Genomic DNA, 17,006 nt, shown 5'->3' on the forward strand with positions numbered 1-17,006 from the left:
GTCCTTGCTCAGAAACTAGGACCCTATAAGAAGACAGTGGTGCATTTTTCAAAACAGCTGGATGAAGCAAGCAAAGGATAGCCCAGATGCCCAAGGGCTGTGGCTGCAGTGGTCATGAACATTGAAGAGGCTTGCAAATTTACCTTGGGACAAAAGATTACTGTACTAGTGTCTCATGTTGTATTAGCAGTTCTGGAACAGAAAGAAGCCCACTGGTTATCTCCTTCATGGTTTTTTTTTTGGTTTTTAAATTTAAGCTGGTGACTCTGATCAGGAAACTGGAAATAATTTGGCCAATATTGAAGCCAAACAAGAAGCTGAATCCCTGATGGCAAACTAACAATTGAGAAATCTAAACCTAGATATTCAAAGGAGGATAGAAAATTGATTGAAGATCTCAAAGGACAGGGAAAAAGGGGGTTGGGTTCAGATACATGATGGGCGAATTGTAATTCCCTGTAATCAACTCTGGAAGATACTTCAGGAGGGCAAATAAATTTTCCTGAGTTACCGAGAACAGGTTACCAATATTTGTTGGTGTTAACGGATACTTTTTCAGGGTGGTCAGAAGCATTCCCTTGTAGAATAAATAATGTAAGACAAGTAATTGGAACATCGTTATATGATATACCTTGTTTTGGAGCACCAGAGGCAATTTCTTCCGACCGAAGCTCGCACTTTAGAGCAAAATAGTTACAAGAAACTAGCAAAAATTAGAAGCTGATTGGCAACTACATGTACCATACAGGCCCCAGGTCAGTGGGCAAGTAGAAAAGATAATTCATCTGATCAAAACATCAGACTGGTAAAATATGTCAGGAAATAAATAAATATTGGTACCAAGCCTTACCACTGGCTCTATTAAGGCTTTGAATTAAACCTCGGTCGAAAGAAAAGGCTAGACCATGTAAAATTTTATATGGAAGACCATATGGGGTCCAACAGGGAGTGCCTCTCCAAGTGGGAGAAGAAAACCATGTGGCTGGAACTCGAAAAAGAGGACTGGAGAGTCCAGTACATAATATACAACCTGGAGATTAAATCTTTCAGACCCACAGAGGAAGAAGATCTCAAACCAAGGTGGAAGGGGCCGTTCCAAGTATTACTCACAACTTTCACTACTATCAAAATTAGAGAACAAAGCGTCTGAATTCAAAAAGGCTCCAAAAGCTCCCTGGAAAGTCACATCGAGCGGTAATAACAGACAAATTTGTGAAAGATAGAGTGATCCATGAGTGTTAACACAATGTTGCAATTGTAATCAGAATATAAATCCAGGTATGAGATAAGGGCAGTACAAGTTCTGCACATACTACATGAAGCTTGGCCTAATTAGGTGTATACCCGGCTGCTAGTGTCCGTTTGGTGTACACCCACAAGAGGCAACAGGCATCCTGTGGTTTACAGTCACAGGGGACAGTGAGCATCTTGTGGTTTGGGTCTGCAAGACACAGTGGATGTCTTGTACAAAAAGTTTTAAGTGTAAAACAAGAAGCAGCGGGCGTCCTATGGTTTACAATCACAGGAGGCAGTGGGCATCTTGTAGTTAGGGTCCTGCAAGACACAGTGGGTGTCTTGTAGAAAAAGTTTTGGTTTTTAAGCAGCAGGCATCTGGTGGTTTGAGTCCTGCAAGATACAGTGGGTGTCTTGTAGAAAAGGTTTTGAGGATTTCAAAGGTATGTGCTGCATGAACGTAATCTGACCATTCTGAATCAATCCATGCTAAGCTGGGAAAACTGCAGGGGAATATGCAAAAGCTTAAAATTGTTGGAAGTGGATTGGATGAGGAGTTACTGAATGGTTCAAAGATATACTTAACCAAGGCCTTCTCCAGGTATAATTTTAACATGGATAGGTCTGTCATAAATAATAGAGTAAAAGAATTTACTCACTTTATAGAAAAAGGGGGGACTGATACACGGGTAGCCAATGTACAGGGGGGTAATACAGAGAAATTGTACAAGGGAGTTAAAGGAATTCCTTTGCTTAAACAAAAGTATTGTCTGTCCTAAATATCTGCCATTGCCACCTTGCCAAGGCATTGATTACTGCTGGAGGGGAAGAAGCAGATGCTAGTTCTGCTGACAAAAGCAGATGAAATGTCCTGCTGATAAGCCGGGGAGAAGCAGACTGGGTGATCAAGCCTTAAGACCATGACAAAAACACAGATGTTTGTTCCTACTGATAAGTGGCAGGAGAAGCAGACTGGGCGCCAACTAACCCTAAGTCCATGTCTGAAGATTAAAAGGTGAAAAGGTTAAGAAGAGGAAGACTCATTTACTTCATCTGGAAGACCCCTGCCCACAGGAGGAAGACTCATTTACTTCATCCTGAGACCCCTGCCCATGATCAGAAGGGGCACTGCGCAAGTGCAAAGGACCTTCCGGCTCATTATAATACGAAGCGGGGATAGGTAATAAATATGTATAGGCGGATTGAGCAATCTCATGTCTATGTATACCGTAAGAGAATAAGTGTAAAGGGACAACCACCCTGAGGTGTGCATGCTTTGGAGGAGCTATCCCCATGCACCTCAGCGCTGAATAAAAGCATACCTACTTTACAACTTTAACTAGTTGTGGAGTCTATCCGCGCATCAGTATCTTGATTTATATTGTTTCTGTGGTTTGGTGTTTGTTTTTTTGGCTTTTTTTGTGTATGTGATGCGCGGATAGATTCCACAACTCGTTAAAGTTGTAAAGTAGGTACGCTTTTATTCAGTGCTGAGGTGCATGGGGATAGCTCCTGCAAAGCATGCACACCTCAGGGTTGTTCTCCCTTTACATTTATTCTCTTAAGGTATACATAGACATGAGGTTGCTCAATTCACCTATACATATTTATTATCTATCCCTGCTTTGTATTATAATGAGCCAGAAGGTCCTTTGCACCTGCGCAGTGCCCCTTCTGGTCATGGGCAGGGGTCTCAGGATGAAGTAAATGAGTCTTCCTCTTGTGGGTAGGGGTCTTCAAGATGAAGTAAATGAGTCTTCTTCTTCTTAAACTTTACACCTTTTAACCTTCAGACATGGCCTTACGGTTTAGTCGGCGCCCAGTCTGCTTCTCCCCCACTTCTCAGTAGGACCAAACACCTGTGCTTTTGTCATGGTCTTATGGCTTGGTCGCCCAGTCTGCCTTTCCCCCACTTCTCAGTAGGACCAAACACCTGTGCTTTTGTCATGGTCCTATGGCTTGGTCGCCCAATCTGCCTCTCCCCGGCTTATCAGCAGGACCAACCATCTGCTTTTGTCAGTAGAACTAGCATCTGCTTCTCCCCCTCCAGCAGTAATCAATGCCTTGGCAAGATGGCAATGGCAGGTACTTAGGACAGACAATACTTTTGTTTAAGCAAAGGGATTCCTTTAACCCCCTTGTACAATTTCTCTGTATTACCCCCCTGTACATTGGTTACCCGTGTATCATATGTGTTTGTTTTTTTTTTAATTCCTCTTCAGTACTGAAGAGCCATGCAACCAAGACTTCCGGATACCTTTTTGCACTGGGCCTATTTAGTTATTGGGTATTTTATCTAGAATTTTTGCTATCCTGATTTCTTTCTCAGGAAGACAGCAGTTTGTCATCTTTGCATGGTGGAGTTAGTGAGTCATAACTGCCATGGAATTTACTGAATTTCAGATGTTCAGATGTTTCTTGGTTTACATAATATGTGTCCTTGTTATAAAAATTTACCGCAAACCGGGTTTTTGTCCCAATCGATTTTATTCACAATTGATTAGAAATTTAAGAGAGGCAATAAGCAAAACAGCGCTGGGTGCGCAGGGGAGTCTCTGCTCGACCAGCAACGCACACCGGGATCTTTGGAGTACAGTCTCTTATACTTCTCAGTCTTGGGTTTTAGACAATCCTGTTGTCTTCTTTACCCGAATGTCGACGTGGCCCCTTTCCTTGGTTCTTTTCTTGTTTGCTGGGGTCTTTCTCCGGTGAAGACGTTGTTGAATTTTCTTAGTAATGTATTAACAGAAAAATGCTTACAAGCTTAACGTAGTCTTAACCTTTTGTTCTATACCTTATATGGTTATTTGCCTAGTACCCAAGTTTGCAACATCCTGTAACAAAATGTATCTCTTGGTTATCTAATCTCCTTAGGCCAGTCAAACCGTTAAAGGGAAGTCCCCTTTGAAAAACAAAGCGATTGATTAGGAGAGATTATCCCCTTTGTTTCTCCTTATTGACAGGAGTACTTATGATAATCACGGTCACAAAGGAGGGCTGGTTTCACACAAAGTGCAATGGCGACAAGGACGCCTAAGTTCCTGACACGAATCATTCCTGTATATTTCACAGTCCTCATAATCTGTGTCCACAGAAAAGCCTTTGAGAATTTCTTGCAGTAATACATAAAGAACATTAATATTGAAGGTATATGCACTATATATTTGTAAATTGCATTCTAGAAGTGGCATCTAAGGAACATATCTCAAGAACAAAATGCTGTCAATGTATTCAGTTGCTAAAATCGTGCATCATAAGGTTTTTTTTGTAGGTAGTAAGTTGAAAGATGAAATATGATTTGCAAAGCTCTATGGACTTCATAGTTTTGAACTGGTGACTGACTCTTGTGGACTCTTTATTACTCATCATAAATAATAAAAGTCAAATTCCTGTTGTGAATAAGCTAAATCTGTTTCCCAGAATATTGCATATGGAACAACTCAGTTGTTTGTAGCTTTTCTGTAGAGAAAGTGAGAAGTCCATAGAGGTTTTGAACTGTGGCGATTTGTGATGCTGTAACAGTTAAGGATTATTGATACCTGTGTCAGCATATTTATAAGGAATATGATGATTTTACTCTATTTTTCAAACTGATTTGTAGAATGCTACAGGACATGTTAAAGTAAAATTTGCCTGACTGCTCATATTATTGTGAGCCTCTAGGATTATTTTGGGATATGAACTGTGAGTTCTTATCTTGCAGATAATTCTGTGATTATAATAAAGATGTGTGCTTGTGGAAAAACATTCCTTCAGTTCCTACAAACACAAACAGGATATGAGAAATCAGCCAAAAGCTAGCCGTCATTAATTATGCTATGAAACAAATTCACCAAAAGAGCACTCTAGATATCCAGTCATAGACCTCAAATTAAGATAGAAGGTGAAATTTGGGCCTAAGTAAACACATAGTTTTTGCCAATGACTTGGTGGGAAAAGTGTTTCTTGTGTCATTTAATGTGTGTATATTTCTTTGAGGTTTTGTTTTACTGTCTTAACTTGTGTCTTGCCTGCTCATTACCACTGAGTTAAGTGGTACGTGCCAAACATCTCTGACAGGTCAGTGATGTGTACGTGTGTTCTGAGGGTGTGCACAGGAGTAAGTCGTTTAAATGGTGGTGATATTTGCCAGCAGCGTGATATGGAATGCTGCCTACTGCATCACACAGAACTGCTACCATCTGTTCACAAAGGTTTGCTGCGTTGAGGGGAGCACAAAACTGTATAATTTTCCTTAAATTAAAGCCTGTGGAAAAAGCTTTTTCTTTTTTTTTTCCCCTCTCTGAATATTTATTTTCTCTGAATTCAAAGTCTCTTCTTCCTTTTTTTAATATTTTGAATTTTCCTTGGATCTTATGAATTTAAGAGGCTTTAGCTGTGTAAATAATATTTTTTTCCATATCTGATCAACAATGATTTTTGTGTGTGTCTGTTTTGCTTTGCTTTTCCAGCAAATACGTAAACCCAGTAATTGAAGTGTCAGGACTAGCAGTCTGTTATGTAGGTCATATAGTATTTATTATGTCTTAATAATAATGTACTCAAAAAGGGATCACTTAACAATGACCTTGTAGTCATAGTTATCAGACAGTCTGTATTTTGATTTTTGGAGTTAAGCAGATCAAATAGACTAATCACAATTGCTGCTGTATTTGTTACTCATGGGTGTTTGCCATTATTTTTTGTCAAATAACTTAAAACAGTTTTATTTTTAGCACTGACTGTGCATCCCAACATGCAATGAGGAGTGGGGTGGTCTGTAAAGGATCTCAGACTACCAGTGGCTAGTATCAGATACTATATTGTCTAAGGGCAGCTGGTCTTAAATACAAGTATTTATTAAGAAGGCCAGCAAGCCTGAGTAGGACTATTCAGCCTTTTTGACTATTTTCCCATCTGCAAATAGCCATTTGGACACAAGCTGTGCTCTATTACTGAATTTTACTGAATAATCTGATATGAGGCATAGGGGATCTGTAAACAGTGTATTCTGATGTTCAAATGGTCTCCAGTTTTCTCTATCCTAGCACGTCTTTGTGCCTCATTAACCTGTTCTGGAGTCATAAGCTTTCACTTAGCTAAAGAAACTGTTAAGTGTTTTGCTGGTGATGACTCCAATAGTTGCTACCTCTTACCTTCTGTTTCGCCTCTTTGGGAATCTCTGGAGCGGGAGACATCCGGGCTGAATTTTTGTGGTTTTGAGCTGCTTTTTACCAGTAGCACTGTAGTACACCTTGCCAGTTGCTCCAAGTAGTGGATTATGTCAACCTTGAATGTTGACTGCTTTGTATCAAAGAGCCAAAATAATGCTGATAGGCTTGAGAGCAGCCAAGTGCTCTCCATATTGTTCTTGAACCGAGCTCAGTGCCAGCACAAAGATTAATTATTCCCATTATGTCTTGGTCCTAAATCAGTAAATAAAACTGAAAAGGAGAGATGCCTAGGATAGATGGCTCAACATTGCAAATGCCTGGATTTTTTTGTTCTGCCATGGTCAAGAAATGTACTAGCTATAAATCAGCTGTTTTGTAATCTAGTTGTATAATGTTTTATTATGGTTTATACAGCTTAATTTGATGTTTGGTTGCTTAGATCTCTAGTACCAGTGCAAATTCTCCATCTGTGCAGCTGTACTAATGAAGTAAAGAACTCAGAATAATTTTTAGTGCTGCTGTTGACTGGAATCCCTGTTCTGAAGAAAACTCTGAAACATTTTACTGAAAAATAGAAACCAGAACAACTATGAAGGAGGAATTAAAATTAAAAAAAAAAAAAGAAATGTGGGGTGTTTTTGTTTTGTTTTCTTTCTTTTTCATTTTGTTTTAGTTTTTTTCCTCTCCCCTCATTACTCCCACCCCCAAGGTGGGTAACTTGGGAAACCTGCAAGCTTTTGCTTTCCAGTTCCAACTGCAGAGAATGAAAGTGCCTCTAATATATTTCTTTTTTTTTTTTTTTTATTCCTGATGGGGAAGAGATGAGTGGATTTATGTGTTTGGCTACATAGAGCCCAAAGGCCTAAGATAATTATCCTACTATCTGCATTTCTGTTAGGTCATTTTACATTCATGTTGACAAAACCATACAATTTTCTTTTTCGCTCATAAGACATGCAAAAGATATAAGTTTCCAATGTGTCTAAAAATATATAGATAATATGGGTCCATTTCTAGACTTTGGTCTCTTGGCTCCTCCAACTTCCAAGGCACAGAGTGGTTGAATGTTGTTGGCTTTTTCTCTTGCTTCCAGCTGAAAAAAAACTGAACAGATGGCAGTGGGAGAAAAAATGACAAGCCAGTGCAGACGGTGTGATTAACTTATTGGGGGTTTAGGTGTCATTTGTATGTTTGTGTGATTTTGTTTGGCTTTGTTTTTAATTTGGGAGGATAGTGCACATACTACAGAAAAGGTAGCAAAAATATGTAAGTATGTATTGAACATTGTTATCCATGCCTCAAAAAATTTCTTCAGTTGTTGCAGGAAGATGTAGTGGGAAAGGAGCTAGTCTGTGCTACTATGTTTAGAAAGGGTTGTACCCATCAGGTAACATTTCAGTGTTTCAGAACTCTGCCAGATGGTGTTAGCTGTGAGAAAGTTCTGTGATTCATTTCGTAAAATGTTTGTTGTGTCAGATGAGGAGCTTCAGGCTTGTAGGTCCAGCAAATGGTAGAAGCCACCATTGGTCTCAACAGATATGATGCTGGCTATAAAGGAAACTTCTCATGATACTTTTAAACCTGGTTACTTTCTTCAATGAGATGCAATTGTAAATCGTTTTTGCTTGCAGCTCCATCTGAGGGTTCAGCAGACCTTAAAATTGCTATTTCAAAACCCTAAGAGAGCTACTCAGGAATACAAAAAAAATTAACTGAATTTTCCTTTGCCTTATGTTTACAGTAACTCATCAAAGGAGAACTGAGTTTTCACTTCAATTAAATTCTCTCCTCCCCACTTTAGAACGAGAAGTAGGAAGGTTAGCCCAGGAATGGGGTTTCTAGTAGAACAACAAAAAAGAAGGGGTGGGGGAAGGCTGAAACAGCATTTTCCAAATAACTCTCTGGGACATGAACTGCAAGGTAGTATTCTGATGATCTACACTAGCAAAAAAATCTCCAATACCTTTGTGTAGCTCGTTGTCAGTTTGCTGTTCAGAAATATTTACTATTCATTTCCTAGTTCAGTGCCTCAAAGTTCAAATCTGTCCCTCCTTGCTGGTAATTTGTAAGCAGCAATGCTGCGAAGTAGGTCATAATAATTTCCTGAGGAATAATCTGATAGCTGCACTGGGGAAAATGACTAAGCACCCTCAAATGCAACATCACATAGCATGTTATGTTACAGGAAGGGCACATACTGGCAGAATGGATATGTAGAGAAACACAACAGAAGCCTTTTAGTTTTCTTATAAGCTTTTGCAAGTTAAAGAACTCTAGGTTACAGATAGTTGCAAATGAACTTGCCTTGCACCTATAAAACTGAGAAAACATGAAACCCATGGAACATCCAAAGCTGTTTTAATTTACATAGTCAGAATCACCTATTCAGGAATAGGGCTTCATGTGTCAAGAAGTGATTATGGAATAATTCTGCCTTCCCCAGTCTCGAGAGAAAAGATCTTCAACTTTAATAGTACAAGTCAGGCTTTTAGCTGTGATGGGGAGTTTTTTGTGTTTGTTTGTTTTGTTTGTTGTGTTTTGCTTTGTTTTCCAGAAGTGCGTTTTTCTGTTGTGCAATTGACAGATGCCTGAGAGCTTATGAAGTTTTCTGATCCCAGAGTATTTTTGATACTGTAATAAAGACAAGTGTATTTAAGATACTTTGGACCTTAACTGATATAAAACAGCATTGCTTTGCTGTCTTTAACAGATCTGTATCTGCTGACATAATTTTAGGATCCTTCTCAATCTCATTGCAATATCTGTTTTCTTTCTGCATGCATATGTGTATCTTCTTTGCAATAAAACCATCAAATATGTGTTTTATTATCTAATTAAAAAGTGCAGGGACAAATAGCAAGATAAATTTGCTAGCTTGTCTGTGCCATATTTTGACCAAATTGTTTTGTTCATGTCATTTTGTTGGGCTTTGCGGAATGATGCGTGCTGAATACTCAAGCTACATAGCACTGGAGAAAGGAAAGCATAACATATGTATGTTGTGTACATACACATTAACACCAGATACTTAATGTGCAACTCATAAATAAAAGGGAAACAAGCATATTATCTTCTATCAGTCAGCATACAGTTTTCACAAAGGGAAGCCTTCGCTAAGTGGGACATGATGAGTTTGGGATCATGTGTGAAAGAAATGGAACCATTGGTGATGGTATAAAACCTTAATGAGATGTACTGTTATTAGCATAACATTTTTTAATATTCCTTAAACTTAGTTTTCCTAGCAAGATTGTATGATAGTAGTAGAAAACTTAACTCTTTGTCATGGTTTAAACCAAGTCCGCACAGCTCATTCACTCACTCCCCCCTTTGCTCCCCCAACTCCCGGAGAGTTGGGAAGGAGAATCCAAAGAATGTAGCCCCCACGGGTTGAGAGAAGAACAGTTTAATAACTAAGGTATAACACAAATCACTACTGCCACTACTACTACAAATAATAATGGTAAAGCAAATAACCAGTGAAGGGAATGCAACAGCTCACCAGCCACTGACCCATAACTCACCCCACCCTGCCTGACTGAGCACTGACTGATACGTCCTCCATCCCCCAGAGCTCCAGCCCTTCCGGGTCTCTCCCAGTTACATCCTGGGTATGACATGCTATGATATGGAATACCTCTTTGGCTAGCCTGAGTCAGGTGTCCTGTCTCTACTTCCTCCCAGCCTCCCTCCTTCCCCTGCAGAGCATGCTCAGAAAAGGCCTTGGACAAACCAAACATTTGAGCAGTAACTCAAAACATGCTCGCTATCAGCAACCGTTCTCAGCCCAGAAGTCAAAACACAGCACTGCACCAGCTACCAAGAAGGAAAAAAATGACTGTTACTGCTCAAACCAGGACATTTGAATAATAAGCAATTTTTGAGGAAATGGGTAATGCTCTACTTTTTATAAAGGATAAATGTGTTCTCTGTAGTTTTGGATTTAAAATTATGGGTTTTTTTTATAGCTGACCTTTTCTATTGAAAAGAATCAGAAGTACTACTTGGGTAGTTCATTTAGAAAACTGTATGTTAAATATTGTTATACTGAAAATATTGTGAATACAAAAAGGTTAATTTTGTCCTGAATGATTTGTTGTATGTATGTCTTTTGTGAAGTGATTAGAAAGCTGACAGCTTGACAACTGCTTTTGCTAAACCTGATGAAAGAAAATATTTTTAATTACTTTGCTTTATTGAGGCTAAAATAGAACATTGCTTATGGAAAGTTAATTTATTTGCAGGAAAAAAATACATATAGCATTCTCACCTCTAAACCTCACTTACAGATCAACCATACAGGCATAAAAAGCACACTGAAAAGTTCTTGTCAATGCTGTATTTTATTATCAGTTGGTAAAAAAAATTATAATAAAGGAGCTGTTGATTTTTACCGTAGGAGCATATTGGCTTTTTTGTTCTCTTTGGCATCAACTGATTAGCTTGATTTGTTCTCAGAATGATTGCATAGAAACAGTTGCTTTCATGTATTGTTGCTCTATGCTAGGATTTTCTTGCTTGCTAAATTGGATGCTATGCAGTTAGAGTCGAGGCAAAAATAGTATTGATTCTTGGGAACACACACGGACCTCCTGAGATTCTGTACTGTCAGTTATTCACCTGCTTAAAATTAATGTGGTCCTAAATATGTAGGTATTCTTTGAAAACTTGAGGATTATCAAAGCATATGGAAATATTTCCATCAGAAAACACGTAAAATGCAGTAGCTTGCTCCCTTTTCGTAGATCATTAGTGACACCAAGTGGTTATATTCTGCTATGGACTAATGTACACAGCTTTTTTTCCCTTACAAAAACTGGAGCTTAGAGAACCTATTGGAAAACTGTTTGAGATCCATGTGCCTTTGTTAGGTATGTATTCTGCTTGTACTTTAGTTTCACCAATTTGAATAAACTTAAGAGATTAAAGGGGAAAACCAACGCTTTAAACTAGCTGTGAAATGGTTCTCACTTTATCACTGACTTAATAACAATGGGGAAAGTGTTCTGTGCTTCCCTACATACCCTCTTTTTTCCCCCCCACATTTTTTAAATGATACACTGTAACATTTTATTTACTCTTCCACTGGTTTAAGTAACTCTACAGAAAGCTGGGTTTACTATTTTACACTACTGTCATCCCCCTTTTGTACCCTGTATGTTTTGCTAGGACTTGATTTGTTGTTTTGCAAATACATTTAATAAGTGATGAATGTTGGCAAGGCATTTTGAGATTATGGGTCCACTGTTGCCTATTCAAAAGCAAAATGTACTGTTGAAGTCACTGAGAGTTTCATCCTAGTAAGTTATTTAGGATTATTTTTTTTCTGTTGTTGTTGTTCAACCTGTAGCAAGGGGTCTGAGTGTTTGTCTAAATACTCAGGCTTGGAAATAAGTCTTCTAAATATGGATGATCCCCAAGGTAATGACTCTAGCAGAGGATATGAAAAGGCTGGGCAGAAAGATTTCATACCTCAGTGACATACAAAGGTGATACGCTCTTACTAGTACTTTTCTCGGCTTTAGAAAGTTGCAGTAAGAAAGGAAAAGAATGCTTGAGAGAGATGGGGGGGGGGTAGGGGGAGAGGCAGGGGGCGGTGTAGAAGATAATCTAATGCATGTAGAACCCTAGGTTATGAACCTATCTGTGTTCAACTAGGGAATGATGTAAACTTTAAGCTTCATGAGGAAGATGTGTATACAGTTCCTTACTTTTACGTGTACTTGGGCAAGTCGTGTAGTTCTGAATACATCCTCAGCTGTACAGTGATGATATTGGTGTCTTCTTGTTCCTGAGAAAAGATATACTTGATATTAGTGGTGGTATTTTTTTCTTTTTATGGGAGCCAGGCCAGTGCAGTATGCAGGTGCAGAAAGCCTGTTGGCATTGACTTTAATCAGAATAAAATCCTACTTTCATCAAAGGCAGGCGTAATTTACCAAGCATGTTAAACCCAGCAGCTTCTTCTGTCTCCATTTTAGAAGCTAAGCTGAGCTAGCATGATTTATGACCTTACTTCAGTGTCATTGCCTTTGCATGAATTTGTTCAAAACTTCTATTTCCTTTATTTCATAAAATGAAACATGGGTATGTTTCTTGCCTGGCAGTGTGCTGATCCTTTTTCTGAAGATGCTAAGGGTAATTAGAGAGCATGGCTGCACTTCTTCAGCACCTGTTTCACAAGAGATGCTGCTTTTGTGAAGGGGCTGGTTTGGGTCTTGCAATGAGCAGCAAAGGAAACTGACCGTAAACCTGAAAATAGTCACTCAGCCCTCAAAGTTTTACTATCTACAGCCTTTACTGGCCCATAATTCCAATACACACAATATTTCTGTGTAATATTGATCATTTTAAAACAGCTAATATTTCCATTCAGGGTGGCTAGTACACGGCTTTATGATTGCAGAGGAGAATCCATGAAATTGAAATGAGATCAGTGGTGGAACTGATTTTCTTGTATCTGTCTTTCTTTATCAAGACTTGAGCTGAAATATTAAAATATAATGTTGGGGTTTTTCAGATGCATGCATTTAACTACGGAATATATTCATCATATCTCCCAGAGAAATGAATAATACCATGAGGAGCTATTTAATCATGAGCATGGAGATTGCTCTGCAGATTGCTGTGCTCTGACAGTGCCAGTCAAGATGGAATAAGAAAAATTATGCTGGGAAACAAGGTATCAGGTTCATAGTTACTTAAAAACCAGTAAACATAGTCTGTACTTTCTTAACAACAGAAAAATATGTACAGAGGGAAGCAACAACATCTGTTCTTATTAACTAAATTGAACTGTACAAAATTAGAAGTATAATTTATAGTTCTTTGTGTGATATATCTTATCAATACCGGGAGACCCTCTTGCTGAGGAGACTAGAATTCAGAATATTCTGGTGGAGACTGAGTTATTTAACTCTCTTTCATATTTAAAGTACTGAGCATATATTCAGTTAGGCTATGAAACTTTGTAGGCAGTCACAGTCAGCCAGCTCCAAACCTCTAAAAACTCATTATCTTAAGCCTAATCTGTGTTTTAGTGGTTCTTCTTTGTATAGTTGCACAATGTATTTTGTTTTGCTGCTGGATAAAGTTCAGCTGGTATCAGCTGAACTTGAGAAGGTGTGACAGCATTAACATAGTTGTGATGAAGCATGCTTCTTTCACATAGATGTGCCCTTAAGCTACTAGCCTTTAGCTTATAGATGTGAAGACTCCTATGCACAACAAGGAATTTTAGTGGAAGAGATGGTGCCGTGTGGAACCTGCTTAAAGACAGAGACAAGTGAATGGAAGAAGATCAAGTGAGAGATCAAGTGTAACAACATGCCTGCACACCTCTGCAAGATGAAGCAGCGATGCTTCACAGTGACAGCTATAGGACTTTTGTTGCTCAGTGTGACATTTGAGTGTTACAAAGACATCTGTGTTCTGATTGTCTACAAATCCCATCTGCTTTAGTGACAGGTCTTCCAAGGAAGGACTTTATAATTGACATATCTGTCTGCTGTTGTTCACTTGACATCACCAGAAGAGCATGGTGATGTCTACAGTAATGAACTGAAGGCCCACCAGTTTTGTGGGCTTAACTGTTTTTGCCTTATTAAGCAGTTGAGTCCAGGTATGTGCTGAGACAGTATAGATAAAAGGCAAAGTTTGGATGGGAGCACAGGTAGCACACAGTTATCACTATTAATGAAATTATATGGTTTGCTCTGGCTGATTGTATATGCACTTTGTAAGTTTAAGTCAGATTTTAATCTCTCTAAATAAGCACCTTTACAAATCGTGGCTGATAAAAAAGACTTCTATAAACTGAATTTCTTCTGCTTTTGCATGGGAAAACTACAGCTGAGGGGATGGATCTAAAAGTCTTGGTTAGGCTCAGCTTTTTAGAAGAATGGAGCATGGATAGGAGAGATGTTAGGAGACAGTCTGCACCTACAAAAGCCAATGGTAAGAAATACAGGAACATCCATGTGAGGAGGAACAACTGCTAGGAGCTGTAGGCATGTTCAACAGCACCTCTGCAATAGCCGCTTTCTCTTTAATATAGTTCCACTTCTGAGTGGCATGGTCTGAATATAAGGAGGTTGTAGGTTATTTTGAGAATTTACTAGACTCTACCAAAATTTAATTCTTATCAAATGAACACTCAGAACATAGTTTTTTATGCCTTGTAATTTAATTTGTTTTACAAATCAGACACAGACACCAGCAAATAGATATGAGGTTGGTATCAAGGATGCAGTTTTCAAATAGTTGAGAAGTGTTTACAGTTTCTTGGCACTAGTAGGCAGATAAGGGAAATGGTTGAGGCAGTGTGGTGTTTGTGGAGGTTTTTTTGTTAGGTTGTTTTTCCAAATTGTACACTTTTGCATAGAGGTAAAGTTTCAAAAATTGCTATCCCTGGGTATGTGTTTCAAAAACTGTGTGTAAGAAATGTGGTATGTCAATAGATTGGATGGAGTCATTCTGATGGGTTGGGGTGAACACAACAGTGTTTTCAAGCTGTTTGAATTTTAAACAGCTGTTTGGTTTGGTCTTGAATAGGACATTTCATTTTGTTATTCCTATCTTTGGGTATAGGAGCTTGCAGTTCTTATTGTAGGAAGAAGAAACACATGTGCATGGAACTTGGATCGGTTACCTTGTATTTCAAACTATTTTTCCTACTTTTTTTCTGAATTCAAAAGAATAAATTATACTACTGAGGGGCAAATTAAGTAAGTTACACCACAGTAAAAGGGGAAGAATGACAAATACAGTTCTTGATCAGACTGTTAGCTCACTTGTATTCATCCAAATATTCATTATTCCCAGTTCATATTTGCTCAACTTACTAATTTTCAACATGAACAATTCTGGAAAAGAAAAATGGGTTCAAACTAGCAAAGTATTTATTTACTACAAATACTAGTAGGTTTAATTTCAGATGAATAGAAAAATAGAAAACATAACAGTTCACTCTCCGGGACTGCTGCAATATTTCATTACATTTAATATGTATTTCTCAGTGTTAGGTTATAAAATTACAGGTTTATGTATATTTAAGAAATACTAACACTTAAAAAACACAACATTAAATCAAAGCTAAATGTGCCTGTGATAAAACTAAAAATCAACCTCAGGAGTTAGAGGTGAAGTAGTCCTTAGAAAAATTAAAAAATTCCAAAACTGTTGATGCATACACAATCTCCCACTGGAGTTAATAATTATGCAGTGAGCCCTGCTGCTGGTTCTGAGTTCCTTCTGTGCATGATATGGGGAAAAAGGACAAAACCACAACAAAATGAAATTTAGACGTGCGTAGTCAAGAGATTTACACAGCATGAGAGTAGGAGCTGAATGCACAAGTACTTTTATGGAGGAAAAAAAAAAAGCTCCAGATTAAAAAATGTAGCCTAGGAAGCAAAATAATGACACTTGCAATTGAGGTAATGTTTATACATATTCTGCGATTAAATAATATAGTTGGCAAATAGTTTGTATCTGTCGTGGTTTAAACCAAGTCCCCCTACTCCCGGAGAGTTAGGAAGGAAAATCCAAAGAATGTAGCCCCCACGGATTGAGATAAGAACGGTTTAATAGCTAAGGCATAACACAAAACCCCTACTGCCATTTACTACTACAAATAATAATGATACAGCAAACAGCAAGTGAAAAGAATACAACACCCCACCAGCCACCGACCCATAACTCACTCCACCCTGCCTGGCCGAGCACCGCGTGCTCCCTCCTCCACTATCCTCCAGAGCTCTACCCCTCCAGCTTTCTCTTTCCCAGTATGCATCCTGGGCATCACGTGCTATGGTATGGAATACTTCATTGGCTAGCCCGGGTCAGGTGTCCTGTCTCTCCTCCTCCACCTGGCTGGAAAAAAAAACCTTGAACAAAAACACCCTCAAAACATGCTCAAACCATGACAGTATCTTAAATATTTACTTAAACTGTTGAAAAGCACCTGTCAACAGGACAAAATCCATTAATGTGATGTATCTCATTGCACATTCTAACACGTTTTACATTGGTGTCAGGAAAAAGCTCAGCAACTTCTTTGTATTGGAGCTTGATCCAAAGCCGATTTAAATTAGAAAGATTTATTAGTCATCTGATAAGTCTGTCTTTTATACTTTAATTTCTGGCATCACCCCAGAAATTAAAAGCTCTAAAAATACCATTTTACGAAAGCTGTAACTGAAATACAGTATTTGAATAGCATATTACTTACTTGAATGAAAAGGCTGCCAATATAATATTCTCTTGAAAATAATCATACTTGTAATAGAGTGCTTATACGGTTTTGCTAAATGGATCGAACTGCGAACAACTCATGGTTATTTTAAGTCGTTCAAAAATGACTCCTTAGGAAAAAGAGCCCGAGTCAAAGGAGACCATCTCTTCTCATTTGTTTGTCTCCTGGCATTGCTTTAATGTAAAATCCTTTAAGAAGAGGTCATTTACAGAAAACGTTCGATTATTACTTGGGAGTAGATCTGTGCTATTTATGCAATTTGAAAAAGGTTGCTTTGAAAGAAAAGATACAGCAAATGGTATGTTTTTTTTTTTTTTTTGTTTCAATATATATAATGAAACTTCGGAGCAATGTATGGAAACACT

The sequence above is a fragment of the Melopsittacus undulatus genome, chromosome 9, assembly GCF_012275295.1.
Source record: "Melopsittacus undulatus isolate bMelUnd1 chromosome 9, bMelUnd1.mat.Z, whole genome shotgun sequence".
NCBI classification, from domain to species: domain Eukaryota; kingdom Metazoa; phylum Chordata; class Aves; order Psittaciformes; family Psittaculidae; genus Melopsittacus; species Melopsittacus undulatus.